Here is a 15,537-nt window from a genome sequence, read left to right as displayed (position 1 = left end):
ACATGCTTCTCCCACTTCATATCGCTCTGCAGTGTTACGCCCAAATATTTAATTGACGTGACTGTGTCAAGCGCTACACTACCAATGGAGTATTCAAACATTACGGGATTATTTTTCCTATTCATCTGCATTAATTTACATTTATCTATATTCAGAGTTAGCTGCCATTCTTTACACCAATCACAAATCCTGTCCAAGTCATCTTGTATCCTCCTACAGTCACTCAAGTTGTCAACAAGTCACTGTGTATGCTAGTGGTGGCTACATAATGGTGCCCTCTGTGTTTACGTGGAGTGGGATGGGTCCTCTGGTCAAACTAAGCCGATCGTTGATTGGAGACTTGGAGACCATCTGCAGATCCTCATGGACTTCGTGTTTTCACACAACGATGGAATGTTTAAGGATAACAATGCGCCATGTCACAGGGCCACGATTGTTCGCAGTTGGTTTGTAGAGCATTCTGGACAATTCGACAGAATCATTTGGCCACCCAGATCGGCCAACATGAATCCCATCGATCATTTATGGGACATAATCGAGAGGTCAGTTCGTGCATAAAATCGTGCGCCGGCAACACTTTCACAATTATGGACGGCTGTAGAGGCAGGGTGGTTCAGTATTTCTGCAGGGGACTTCCAACGACTAGTTGAGTCCATGCCACGTCGAGCTACTGCACAGCGCCGGGCATAAGGAGGTCCGACACGATATTAGGAGGTATCCCATCACTTTTGTTATTTCAGTGTACACCGACTAAGATGATGTTATAAATGCTTTTATGAAGCCGATGATAGTCCGGGGACCGAAACTGGTTGTTAATAAAGGCATTTTATCAGCAACTCTTGGCGGTAATCGTGACGTTCTTCAAACACCACGAAATTATTTACATACCAGTGGCGTCAAAAAATAAGATAAAAACCGTCCTGTGTCAGGCTAACATCAATGCATTTTACTGGTACTATTGACAGCAGTTACAGTGCCGCTTTTTGGTGTTTTCATTTTGTTGATGCTGTATTAATATTAATATATTTTACTATTGGCCCTGGTTTCAGTGATGCAGAAAGGTTTTCTCATTTTATTTTTTTGACACCACAATAAGAACGTTTACATACAGGCAGATATAAATAATGTTGTGGTATCTCGTGATGACCGGTTCTCGAACCTGGAAATTGATGGATTATACCATCAGCAGCTCTTAGTGGGTCATAAATTTGACCTTTTTTGCAAATATTTCCGCATCGTGGGTAATCATCTGCACAAAATAATAAGGTTCTGTTTGTCTGTAGCGTTGGCATGTATTTACGAGGGAAACTTAAAATTTTAAATGCTAGAAAATACCTTCTTAATGTAAATCCAAAATGAATTTAAAAACAGTGTATATGGAAAATCAAACACAACACAATATTAAAGACATATTCTTTTAATGCGTAAGAAGTAGCTGTACCCTTCAGAATCAAACCTCAAACAAATCAGAATCAAATATTAGATTTTTACAATTCCTATACTAGTCCGAAAATATGTATTATTGCATGTTATATCTATTTTATTACTTATCAAAACGTGTCACTAAGCGTTACGAGCCCCTCCTAATTGTCCGACTACCATTCATAAAACATATTTCATTATTCTATACAAGCAGCACTTCAGAGCACCTAAATGATTCGGAAAAGAATTCTTAAAATCGCCCTTTTTTTACTACTGTCGTTCCTGAATTACCATCAGTTCGACAAATGTGATCAACATGTCAAATAATGACGCTTCTTTGGCGTCAAAAGTACTGGAAAAACACAGAGATCCATTGTATCAATAATCATGGTTGTACGATTTAGTTGGGATTCTTGACATCACATAAAGAAGTTTTGAGTACTCATTGTATAGCGCATCAGTGGATATATCTCGGACAACAGTTAAATGTCAAAGCCATAAACAAGTTCACACAGCTACACCAATGAATAAAAACATTATGAGCACAGGCCTACTCATGGTTCCTCCGTCAATCTCTTTCCATAGATGCTTACAACAGCGGCACGCTAGATTATCTGGATTACCCAATTTGCAGCCCGTATGTTTCTCGAAAGGTTCCCCATTCATATCTGCTCTCTTTGCTTCAAAGTCTTTGTGACAAACATCTAGGGTGGTAGATGACGTCATGGGGAACTTCGCAGTGGCTTTATCAACAAGTAACACCAGCCTCCCGATTCTCGTAAGTATTGAGCTCCCAGGCCAAGGGCGTTCGCAGAAATTATAACAGGTGGTGTGGAAAGGAGGGCAAACTCTGCAAATCGCCATTTTAATATAAATGAGTTAATCAGTATCAAGATATGTCACGCCACACTAACTAAATTTTAGAGGTGACACAAAAACTTGTTATATTCGAGAAATTTGAGAGTTATCCATCCCATGTATGAATAAAAACTCTATACTCCAGTTTCTGGGGGTTGGGGCACATGCAACATGTGGTCCATGTATCGAGTATCACACCTGCCATGTAAGTACTAGTAAAAGAAACGCAGCGCGTGTGTGTGTGTTTTGTCGTTCGTACTCTGCTGGTGGGATAAATAAAAATGATGTCCTTTCCTCGAAAACAGCGTATTTTTACATCTTCCTCAAAAGCGTTCTGCCGCATATTTCGTCTGTAGTTGAAAGGCTTATTCCGCAGTTTTACGACACGTGTCTTTAAGAACATTTTACGTTCTTTTTATGGCCCCACTTTTGACTCAGAGGAATTATGCTTCTTTAGCTTTCTAAATAAGGAAAGAATAAACTAAGTGAACGACGCAAGCCCGCGCTAAGACGCAATAGTTTGTTCGAAGACGTGGGTTGCTATTCGATTTCCGACAATACCATTCCTTAGCCTAAGTTTCAGCTTACTGAAATTTATGGTTGGAGACATTGCCTTCTTCCTATGCGCTCATAAGAAACAAAAGAAGTGTTTGATTGTAGTGTCCAATCGATATTGATGTTGTTTTGAATGAACACAAGGGTGTGGAAAGTAATTTCCCCTGGATTTGCTGAGGGCATTCGTCAGAGTTGAATTACGGAGATCACTGCGAACTTAAGTCCGAATGGTATCCACCTCAATTCATAAGTAGCGAACGTGTTTCAAGAGCGTTTGGACAACACAGGAGGCAAAATCTACTATCTAAGATGTTGGGTTTTAAACATAAAGTTCGCTGTTAGAATTCGGTACACATTGTAGTTTCAAAGATCTGCATCATAAAGCAGGTGTTTGCCTTGCTTAAATGAAATATGCTGCAAAACGCATAGGGAATATGCGTTTACCTACGTGCCTCCTACGCTTAAAAATTTGCAATATGGTTACCTCAGAAGGCTTGTAATTCGTTGTTTCCATATACCCCACATGTTTTACCAAAGGTATTCGACGTAGATGACTAATGAATAAATCGTGATTCACTTACTTTGGAATTATAGAACAAATTTTTTTATTTACTTCATTACGACCTACATTTTGATTGTATGTTCATTCATAGCTATCTGTAACGCTTTACTTTGTGGCTTTTCGTCTTTCGATTGTCACTTTCATCTCTTCAGAGTGAGCGAAATGAAACTGGCCCGGAAAATATTTAATGCCCCTTAAGGCAGGGAACCCAGCGTACATCACTCGCCACGAGTGCAGATTATGTAGGTCTGGTTGCTATCTCAAGATGAACGAAATATTTTTCAGGAGTCATTTTACCAAGCCTGAGTATACTCTTGGAACAGTCTTCGAGACTGATTAGGGCATTTAATACTTGTAAGTGTCTATTTCTGTACAGCTGTGTCCACCCCATTAACTATACCATTATTTTAAGCTCGTCGTGTCCCTTATAAACATAAATTTTACTATCTTCCTAAGCTAATGTTTACTCTGGTGTCTTTTGTAATCTCCGTTAATAGTGGGCTTATTTTCTTGACAAGGAAGTTGGAGAAAAAATGGTGGTGTTCCTGTACGAGGTGATCTCAAGCTCCCTGGAAACAGGAGACACTCAAGGCGACAGTAGGCACTGCTGTAGTGTCTGCGTGGTCTGGACAGGACAGGCACCAAGTGTGTTGTTGGTCTGCGTCGTCAGCGATAATAATGGAGGCGCCAGCCGAAATGTCCCAGCAAGATTTACTACTCAGTAGGACCCGGAGTTTTGCAGATAACATTATGCAACTACGGAATGATTTTAAAACGCCAGTGTGCGTTTCGTTTAGCATGAGAAAAGACAACTTTTCACAGAAGAATTGAACGTTGCTAACAAATAATTCGATTAGTAAGACAAAGAATCTCAACGGGGAAATCAGATGCAGCGACATGTCTGTAGCAAATTTTGCAGAATCTTTGTAGAGCAAATCCTCCTAGCGTTGAATTATCATTGGGAGGCACTTCAACGTTTGCCAGAATGGTGGCAATGAGGGTGTTCAGGGTGTAAGCGATGAACAGTGGGAATCATTACGGCTGTGGCCAGAGGTTACATCCAGCCAGAACCACAGCTGCAGGCACGCAACAATCACGTGGAAATGTTTCTATCGCCTTTATGCAACACTATGAATGTCACAGTGCCATTTTACTGGCCACACACTACCTGGTAATCAAATATACGTTACAAAATTGTTAAGGCTTTCGTGGCCACTTGTTGACAAACCGCCTATTGGCTTCTGTCTCGGGTTCTTCGGCCGACGTTCATCTAATGATTTTTCTGACGTTTCGCCAGCACGAGTGGCTGGCATTGTCAAAGCTTCACCCTCCATTGCCGGTGGTGAACTGGAGCCGAGCTCGCGGGCGCAGACTATATGTACCTGGCGCACCAGTGTCCGAGGGCTTCTCCGCGGTCATTTCCGGTGCGGTTCTCCTCTTGCTACCTGCGACGGTCGTTCGCTGCAGTACGGGAAGCCAGGATCCGTTTACCTTAAGGCTTTCCTCTTTCTTGTTCAAACTGTTCGCGTGTTTTTGTATTTCTACAGCTTCTCTGAACAAGCGCGTGTGATAATGCTTCTCTACAGCCAGAACTTCCGTGTCGGCGAATTTTATTACGTGGTCGGTCTCATTCAGTGCGTGCTCTGCCACGGCCGATTTCTCCACCTGCCCCAACCTGCAATGTCGCTTATGCTCTTTGATCCTGGTGTTGATGGATCGTCCAGTCATTCCGACATAAACTTTTCCGCATGTGCATGGTATACGGTATATTCCCGACATTGCAAGTGGGTCTCTTTTCTCCGTCGCCGATCTAAGACACTCTTTGATCTTCCTTGTCGGTTTGAAAATCGTCTTTACGCCATGTTTGCGCATTATACGGCCGATTCTGTCCGTCACTCTGGGAATGTATGGCACAAAGGCCGTACCCGACATTTCTTTTTCTGGTTCCTTACTTCGCCGAGTGTTTGGCTCTGTTACACTTCTAATATAATTTGTGGAGTACCCATTGCTCCTCAGGGCAGTTTCCAGGTGTTGCATTTCTAGTTTGAGGTGTTGCAGCTCACATATTCGTCCTGATCTCGTTACGAGCATACTAATCATGCCTCTTTTCTGGCTCGGGTGGTGGTTTGACAGTTCGTGCAGGTATCGGTCCGTGTGTGTCGGTTTTCGATACACGCTGTGTACACGTCAGAAAAATCATTAGATGAACGTCGGCCGAAGAACCCGAGACAGAAGCCAATAGGCGGTTTGTCAAATATACGTTGTTGCACTTCCATAGTACTCGTATATCGGCCGTCAACAGTATGTTTGCCTCAAAGTAACACCCAGGAAAGTGACCGAGAGCTAATCATAAATAAATTGGGCAGATTTTTAAGTACTGTACTGGGTACCTTCAATCAGTTCAGCTATGGTCCAGAATAACATAAATATTGTGACACTAAAAGCAATTGTAACATGTTCTATTTAACCCTTTCACTACTATAGGGTTGTATGTGCCCCACAATAGGTTATCAGAGATCGAGTGAGAATATGCTACATGTCATTGCTATGTATGAATGGCCCAGTGCCAAAGTGAAGCCTGTTAACTGTTCGCAGAATTCTTGTAACTACGTATTTCACCTGTAGTTTCTGCTGTCTTCAAGTTTCATCGTTAACCCTTTGATCGCTAGCTGTAATGCCACAAAAATGCTCATGACTGATTTTCTTATCCCACTTGCAGAGCAAATAATAGCATTGGGGAAGAAAACGATTGTCAACAGAAAGAGAGAAGCTGTGTACAAATCCTTGGTGAATGTTGGCGACCATCTACCAACTGAAGCTGAAACAAGAGTAAAGAGTGCAGGATGTGCTAAGAGAATGAAGCAAACTATAAGGGATGAGAAGGAGGGGTTTAGTGCTTAACATCCTGTCGACAACGAGGTCACTGGAGACGGACAGATTAGGAAAGAACGGTGAAGGAAAGCGGCTCTGCACTTTCAAAGGAACCATCCCGGCATTGGTTCTTAAGCAATTTAGGGAAATCATGGAAAACCTAAATTAAGATGGCCAGATGCAGTTTCGAACCGTCGTCCTTCCAGATGCAAGGTCAGTGGGCTAACCACTGTGCTATCCCAGTCGGTGGAAAATAGAGCGATGAACTTGCATGTCACGTGTCAGCTTGCTTTATGCAAAAACTGTTTCACAGTGTGTCACGAGTAAGCAGGCAAAACTGTCACATGAGACACTTGAATTTGGAAATATTGATAAAGAGCTTCCCATTCAGAATAATACACCAGATTTTCAAATACTTGTAATCATAAATACAATCCAAGCGCTTTTCTGACAATATGTATCATAAATGAAAATACAGTATGATCATTCATGTCATTATCACTGGACATGTAGGTTCCTCGTCAAATTACCAGTGAGACAGAGTAATTCATAAGCATGTAGAGGGTTTCATTAGACAACTGTGTGATATCTACAAAATACTCAGAAAAATGACCATATCAGTGGCTAGAGTATATCGTCAGGTTTCGATTCATAATAATTGCCGCGGCATACTTGTACTAAAGGCTGGCACATCAGAGCATGTATAACGGGCGATCAAAATGAATTAGTTGGCACCGGCAGATAGTGAATACAATGAACAGATTTGAAAAGCAGTCTGTTGTTGCACCTTCCCAAATAATTCATGTCAATGAATTACGTGAATGTAGTGATATTTGTACGTCTCAAACGTTGCCCTATTGAGGACCTGTAATGTGAGTTCCAAACCTGGAGAGATACTCCATCCACTAATACGTCTGTATTTTCTGAATAGCGTGTAGTTTTCACATTGTCGTCCTTTGAAAGCCCAGACGTATTTATCAATAATGATGTACGTCACACCCCTCCCCACAATGGAAGTCGAAAAGGCGAGAAATATTTTTTCATAATTCTGATTACAGCATTAATTAAAATAACCATACATGAATGTCCTTCGCTCTGAAAACTAGATAGTGAAAGGGTTAAAATTACTGCACCTGGAACATGTAATCTTATCATTTATTAACTATAAATGCCGCACTCAAGCGCGAATTGTTTGTAATTAATAAATGAAACGCAGCACGTCATTCTCAATGGAGAGAAGTCTTCCGAAGTAAGAGTGATTTCAAGTGTGTCGCAGGGGAGTGTCGTAGGACCGTTGCTATTCACAATACACATAAATGACCTTGAGGATAACATCGGAAGTTCACTGAGGCTTTTTACGGATGATGCTGTGGTAAATGGAGAGGTTGTAACAATGGAAAATAGTACTGAAATGCAGGAGGATCTGCAACGAATTGACGCATGGTGCAGGGAATGGCAATTGAATCTCAATGTAGACAAGTGTAATGTGCTGCGAATACATAGAAAGAAAGATCCTTTATCATTTAGCTACAATATAGCAGGTCAGCAACTGGAAGCAGTTAATTCCATAATTATCTGGGAGTATACATTAGGAGCGATTTAAAATTGAATGATCATATAAAGTTGATCGTCGGTAAAGCAGATGCCAGACTGAGATTCATTGGAAGAATCCTAAGGAAATGCAATCCGAAAACAAAGGAAGTAGGTTACAGTACACTTGTTCGCCTACTGCCTGAGTATTGCTCACCAGTGTGGGATCCGTACCAGATAGGTTGATAGAAGAGATAGAGAAGACCCAACGGAGAGCAGCGCGCTTCGTTACAGGGTCATTTAGTAATCGCGACAGCGTTACGGAGATGATAGATAAACTCCAGTGGAAGACTTTGCAGGAGAGACGCTACGGGCTTTTGTTGAAGTTTCGAGAACATACCTTCACCGAGGAGTCAAGTAGTATATTGCTCCCTCCTACGTACATCTCGCGAAGAGATCGTAAGGATAAAATCAGAGAGATTAGAGCCCACACAGAGGCATACAGACAATCTTTCTTTCCACGAACAATACGAGACTGGAATAGATGGGAGAACCGATAGAGGTACTCAAAGTACCCTCTGCGGAGTATGGATGTAGATGTAGATGTAAATTTATGGAGTTGAATGACGTAACAAATCTATCACCACATAAATTAACTTCCAGAGTGAGCTACGCAGAAGCATCACAACATAAAACAACTGCCCAACAAGGGCGCTGACACGATTCATCACTGGAAATAGTTTCTGCTGAGGTCGGGTCTCACCAAAATGCTAGATGCGTGGTCTTTTCCCTGGCGAGTTCGGAGCAACTGATGGCTCTTCTCTGGCCCTTGCGCGCCCTCGTGATGTGAGTAATCGTAATCGCGGCAGTGTACTGCGCAAGAAGCCTGCCAAGCGCTTCGGCCTTGAGGAGGTGGGACGCACGTTTACAGGCGAGCGTGCCGCGGTCTTTGTTGTGGCTTCGAGCCGCATCGCTCCTGCCCACCGTGTGTTGCGGCTGTGCCTATTCGTGCATCCTGCCCTCAGCCACTCGAAATAACGACGCAGTATTTCTGACACAGTTCGTGCCGGTATGGCTTTAGCGCGACTGGCTTTTGCTTTTTTTCCAAGTGTTGAGATTCATGGCAAACCGCCGAGGTCGCAGAGTCTAGAAAGAAATTACTAGGCTTCGCTTGACTTCTTAACATAGACGAACAATAGGAGACATTTCTGTTATTTGCCCTGGTCACGACGACGACAATTGAATTATAAGTTACCGCCAATTCATTACTCTAGAGTCTGACCAAAATGAGTTCAGGGCATGGGTCAGTAGGCTTTTCGGAGGGTCTATCGAACGACTTTGACGGAATGTTGTTGTTGTGGTCTTCAGTCTCAAGATGGGTTCGCTGTATCGTTGGTCTACCCTGTGCAAGCCACTTCATCTCTGAATAGCCTAGCTACTGCGATCTACATCCATTTTAAACTGCTTACTGTAAACAAGCCTTGGCCTCCCTCTCCACATTCTCCTCTATTATCAGTTTGACGTTTCCTTGAAAACTCAGGGTGTCGTGTCAGTCTGTCCCTTCTTTCAGTTAAATTGTGCCATAATTCTAACCAATTATATTCTGTACCTGCAGGTGGCAGTTGACGCTAAATAACGAAAAGTGTGAGGTGATCCACATGAGTTCCAAAAGAAATCCGTTGGAATTCGATTACTCGATAAACAGTACAATTCTCAAGGCTGTCAATTCAACTAACAAGGGAACCTCCCCATCGCACCCCCCTCAGATTTAGTTATAAGTTGGCACAGTGGATATGCATTGAAAAACTGAACACAGATCAATCGAGAACGAGGAAGAAATTGTGTGGAAGTATGAAAAAAATAAGCAAAATATACAAACTGAGTAGTCAATGCGCAACATAGGCAACATCAAGGAGAATGTGAGCTGAGGAGCGCCGTGGTTCCGTGGTTAGGGTGAGCAGCTGCGGAACGCTATGTCCTTGGTTCAAGTCTTCCCTCCAGAGAAAATTTTAAGTTTTTATTTTCAGACAATTATTATCTGTCCGTTCGTCCGTCCGATGCGATCACTTGTTTGGGAGTGATTATCACAACCAAAAGAAAACCTAAATCGGGCAAGGTAGAAGAACCTTTCTACCCATTCGCCAAGTGTACAAGTTAGGTGGGTCGACAACATATTCCTGTGACGCACATGCCGTCACCAGTGTCGTATCGAATATATCAGACGTGTTGTCCTGTGGAGGAATCGGTTGACCTATGACCTTGCGATCAAATGTTTTCGGTTGCCATTGGAGAGGCACGTCCTTTCGTCTACTAATCGCACGGTTTAGCGGTGCGGTCGCAAAATACAGACACTAAAGTTATTACAGTGAACAGAGACGTCAATGAACGAACGGACAGATAATAACTTTGCGAAAATAAAGAAAGTAAACTTTTCATTCGAGGGGAGACTTGAACCAAGGACCTCTCGTTCCGCAGCTGCTCACGCTAACCACGGGACCACGGCGCTCCTCAGCTGACCTTCTCCTTGATGTTGCTTATGATGCGCATGGACTACTCAGTTTGTATATTTTGCTTATTTTTTCATAGTTCCACAAAACTTCTTCCTGTTTTCTCGATTGATCTGTGTTCAGTTTTTCAAGGCCTATCCACTGTGCCAACTTATAACTGAATCTGAGGGGGGTGAGATGGGGAGTTTCCCTTGTAAGTACCTGGGTGTTAAAATTACGAACAACTTCAGTTGGAAAGACCACATAGATAATATTGTGGGGAAGGCGAGCCAAAGGTTGCGTTTCATTGGCAGGACACTTAGAAGATGCAACAAGTTCACTAAAGAGACAGCTTACACTACACTCGTTCGTCCTCTGTTAGAATATTGCTGCGCGGTGTGGGATCCTTACCAGGTGGGATTGACGGAGGACATCGAAAGGGTGCAAAAAAGGGCAGCTCGTTTTGAATTATCACGTAATAGGGGAGAGAGTGTGGCAGATATGACACGCGAGTTGGGATGGAACTCATTAAAGCAAAGACGTTTTTCGTCGCGGCGACATCTATTTACGAAATTTCAGTCACTAACTTTCTCTTCCGAAATCGAAAATATTTTGTTGAGCCCAAGCTACATAGGTAGGAATGATCAACAAAATAAAATAAAGAGAAATCAGAGCTCGAACAATAAGGTGTAGGTGTTCGTTTTTCCCGCGCGCTGTTCGGGAGTGGAATGGTAGAGAGATAGTATGATTGTGGTTCTATGCATCCTCTGCTAAGCACTTAAATGTGAATTGCATAGTAATCATGTAGATGTAGATGTAGATTAGCTATCTTAATATACCTAAAATTCAGCATTAGCGCCCACGTTTCACTTCTGCGGAAGGCTACTTTCCAGACAAATACCTCTAGGGAAGACTTCCTAACACTTAAATTTGTATTCAACGCTAACAAATTCCTCTTTTTCAGAAACGCTTTTCTTGTTATTGGCAGTATGCGTTTCGCACTGGGGTGACAGACGTCATAGGATAGCGATATGCACACATACAGGTGGCGGTGGTGTCGCGCACACAAGATACAAAAGGGCAGTGCGTTCGCGAAGCTGTCATTTGTACTCACAAGGGGAGGCCGCCAATTGTGAAATTCAGATTCGATTCATACTGCGCATAATAAAAGCTCATAGCCAGAGGTGTAATGTGGCAAAGCACCCAGATGCACTTCTCAGCCGTTGTCGAGAAAATCGACAGTTAATTGAAACCGTTGCGGTGAAATACTCTCTACGATGTATAACTCCCTATAGCGTCGTGGCGCAGCGGTAAGTGCTTGGGTTCGTAAGTCAAAGGTCGCCGGATCGAATCTCGCGCCATGCAACTTTTTTTTTTTAGTATTTGTTTTTTGTAATTCAAATATATATATATATGTATATCATGGGGTCTCTAATTCGAACGTTTCACTTACACTATACGTATTCGTTTCGGAATATCGTTTCTACGTCTTCCGTTAACTACACGTGTAAACATTATGAAGACAATTAATAACATTTGTGAAATACAACTTTGCAGAAAACATAATCATGTTCGAAGTCGCCAGTTTTTCCACGACAAACGACTTTCAACAACTTATTATATGCATAATTGTTGCAACTGATTGCCGGGAATTTTTTATATATATATATATATATATATATATATATATATATATATATATATATATATATATATATATATATACTCCTGGAAATGGAAAAAAGAACACATTGACACCGGTGTGTCAGACCCACCATACTTGCTCCGGACACTGCGAGAGGGCTGTACAAGCAATGATCACACGCACGGCACAGCGGACACACCAGGAACCGCGGTGTTGGCCGTCGAATGGCGCTAGCTGCGCAGCATTTGTGCACCGCCGCCGTCAGTGTCAGCCGGTTTGCCGTGGCATACGGAGCTCCATCGCAGTCTTTAACACTGGTAGCATGCCGCGACAGCGTGGACGTGAACCGTATGTGCAGTTGACGGACTTTGAGCGAGGGCGTATAGTGGGCATGCGGGAGGCCGGGCGGACGTACCGCCGAATTGCTCAACACGTGGGGCGTGAGGTCTCCACAGTACATCGATGTTGTCGCCAGTGGTCGGCGGAAGGTGCACGTGCCCGTCGACCTGGGACCGGACCGCAGCGACGCACGGATGCACGCCAAGACCGTAGGATCCTACGCAGTGCCGTAGGGGACCGCACCGTCACTTCCCAGCAAATTAGGGACACTGTTGCTCCTGGGGTATCGGCGAGGACCATTCGCAACCGTCTCCATGAAGCTGGGCTACGGTCCCGCACACCGTTAGGCCGTCTTCCGCTCACGCCCCAACATCGTGCAGCCCGCCTCCAGTGGTGTCGCGACAGGCGTGAATGGAGGGACGAATGGAAACGTGTCGTCTTCAGCGATGAGAGTCGCTTCTGCCTTGGTGCCAATGATGGTCGTATGCGTGTTTGGCGCCGTGCATGTGAGCGCCACAATCAGGACTGCATACGACCGAGGCACACAGGGCCAACACCCGGCATCATGGTGTGGGGAGCGATCTCCTACACTGGCCGTACACCACTGGTGATCGTCGAGGGGACACTGAATAGTGCACAGTACATCCAAACCGTCATCGAACCCATCGTTCTACCATTCCTAGACCGGCAAGGGAACTTGCTGTCCCAACAGGACAATGCACGTCCGCATGTATCCCGTGCCACCCAACGTGCTCTAGAAGGTGTAAGTCAAGTACCCTGGCCAGCAAGATCTCCGGATCTGTCCCCCATTGAGCATGTTTGGGACTGGATGAAGCGTCGTCTCACGCGGTCTGCACGTCCAGCACGAACGCTGGTCCAACTGAGGCGCCAGGTGGAAATGGCATGGCAAGCCGTTCCACAGGACTACATCCAGCATCTCTACGATCGTCTCCATGGGAGAATAGCAGCCTGCATTGCTGCGAAAGGTGGATGTACACTGTACTAGTGCCGACATTGTGCATGCTCTGTTGCCTGTGTCTATGTGCCTGTGGTTCTGTCAGTGTGATCATGTGATGTATCTGACCCCAGGAATGTGTCAATAAAGTTTCCCCTTCCTGGGACAATGAATTCACGGTGTTCTTATTTCAATTTCCAGGAGTATAATAACAAATACTAAAAACAAAGCTGCATGGCGCGAGATTCGATCCGGCGACCTTCGGATTACGAACCCGAGCGCTTACCGCTGCGCCACGACGCTGTATTAAAAATCGTAGAGAGTATTTCACCTCAACGGTTTCTTTTAACTGTCGATTTTCTCGACAACGGCTGAGAAGTGCATCTTGGTGCTTTGCCACATTACACCTCTGGCTATGAGCTTTTATTATGCGCAATATGAATCGAATCTGAATTTCACAATTGGCGGCCTCCCCTTGTCAGGTTATTCATTTGAAAAGGTGTCCCAAGTGATTATGGTCGCACGATGGGAATTAACAGACTCTGAACGCGGAATAGTAGTTGGCGCTAGACGTATGGAACATTCCATTTAGGAAATTTTTAGGGAATTCAGTATTCCGAGATTCACAATGTCAAGAGTGTGCCGAGAGTACCAAATTTCTGGCATTCTCTCTCACCACGGACAACGCAGTGGCCGACAACCTACACTTAACGACCTTGTGTAGAGTTGTCATTGCTAACAGATAAGCAACACTGCCACTGCGCGAAATAACCACAGAAATCAATTTGAGACGTGCAACGGACGCATCATGTGGCGAAGTTTGGCGTTAAAGGGCTATGGCAGCAGACGAACGATGCGAATGCCTTTGCTAACAGCACAACATCGCCTGGAGCACATGTCCTGGACTCGTCACCATATCGGTCGGACCCTAGACTACTGGAAAACTGTGGCCTTGTCGGTTAAGTCTCGATTTCAGTTGGTAAGAGCTGATGGTAGGGTATGAATGTGGCGCAGACCCCACGATGCCATAGTCCCAAGTTATCAACAAGGCATTGTGCGAGCTAGTGCTGGCTCCATAATGGCTTTGGCTGTGTTTACACGGAATGAACTGGATTCTCAGGTCCAACTGAACCGATTATTGACTGGAAAGGGTTATGTTTGGCTACTTGGAGACGTTTTGCAGCCATTCATGGACTTCATGTTCCCAAACAATTATGGAATTTTTATGAATGACAGTGCGCCATGTCACCTGGCCACAATTGTTCACGATTGATTTGAAGAACATTCTGGACAATGATTGGTCATCCAGTTCGCTCGACATGAATCCCGTCGAACAGATATGTGGTATAATCGAGAAGTTAGTTTGCACACAAAATCCTGCAGCGGTAACACTTCCGGAATTATGGGCGGCTATAGAGGCAATATTGCTCAAAATTTCTGAAGGGGACTTTTATCGACTTGTTGGGTCCATACCACGTCCAGTTGCTGCACTACATTGGGCTAAAGGAGCTCCGATACATTAGGAAGATCCCCCGACTTTTGTCACCTCATTGAATATCCTCTCTACTTCGATTATCGTCAGTTATTTTTCTGCCAAAATAGCAAAACTCATCTACTACTCAAGGTACGGTCATTCCTCTAGACAATAACCAAACAAAGCTCAATAATTTTCAGGTAAAGTAACCTTCAGGTTTGGTTCACTGTCCTTATTTTCATGGAGTCTGTCGAACGACTTTGATGATCGAATTCAGTGGCGCGTTGTCTTGCTGAATATACAAGTTGCTATCCAGGTCCTGGTGGCAACGGCCTTACCGCAGTGGATACACCGGTTCCCGTCAGATCACCGAAGTTAAGCGCTGTCGGTCGTGTTCTCCACTTGGATGGGTGACCATCTAGGCCGCCATGCTCTGTTGCCATTTTTCGGGGTGCACTCAGCCTCGTGATGCCAATTGAGGAGCTACTCGACCGAATAGTAGCGGCTCCGGTCAAAGAAAACCATCATAACGACCGGGAGAGCAGCGTGCTGACCACACGCCCCTCCTATCTGCATCCCCAGGTGAGGATGATACGGCGGTTGGATGGTCCCGATGGGCCACTTCTGGCCTGAAGAATGAGTGCTTTATTCAGGTCCTGACAAGAGAAACAAATCTGCACATCAGACAGTACCGGTTCTGTTTGAGTGTGCACGGCAATAGCATACGTGCCATGGCTTTATTTTCAGCTGACCTTACATTTTATACTTCCTGCTGGATTTAACCCTGCTGACACTTGATGGTCGAAGGCTTGTCTAGAAGTGGTGCCATAAAAAATAACA

The 15,537-nt window shown here is 44.1% G+C and overlaps 1 protein-coding gene and 1 pseudogene across 1 annotated transcript in view; one reads left to right on the top strand and one right to left on the bottom strand.

Annotated features, from left to right (window-relative positions):
• Window positions 1–15,537, bottom strand: part of LOC126237321 (uncharacterized) — a 127,612-nt gene that overhangs the window by 17,916 nt on the left and 94,159 nt on the right. The window lies entirely within an intron of this gene.
• LOC126238081 (5S ribosomal RNA) lies at window positions 15,022–15,139 on the top strand (annotated as a pseudogene).

Source organism: Schistocerca nitens, chromosome 2, assembly GCF_023898315.1.
Source record: "Schistocerca nitens isolate TAMUIC-IGC-003100 chromosome 2, iqSchNite1.1, whole genome shotgun sequence".
NCBI lineage: Eukaryota > Metazoa > Arthropoda > Insecta > Orthoptera > Acrididae > Schistocerca > Schistocerca nitens.
The sequence above is the reverse complement of the archived record's forward strand: the minus strand, read 5'-3'. Positions and strand labels throughout refer to the sequence as shown.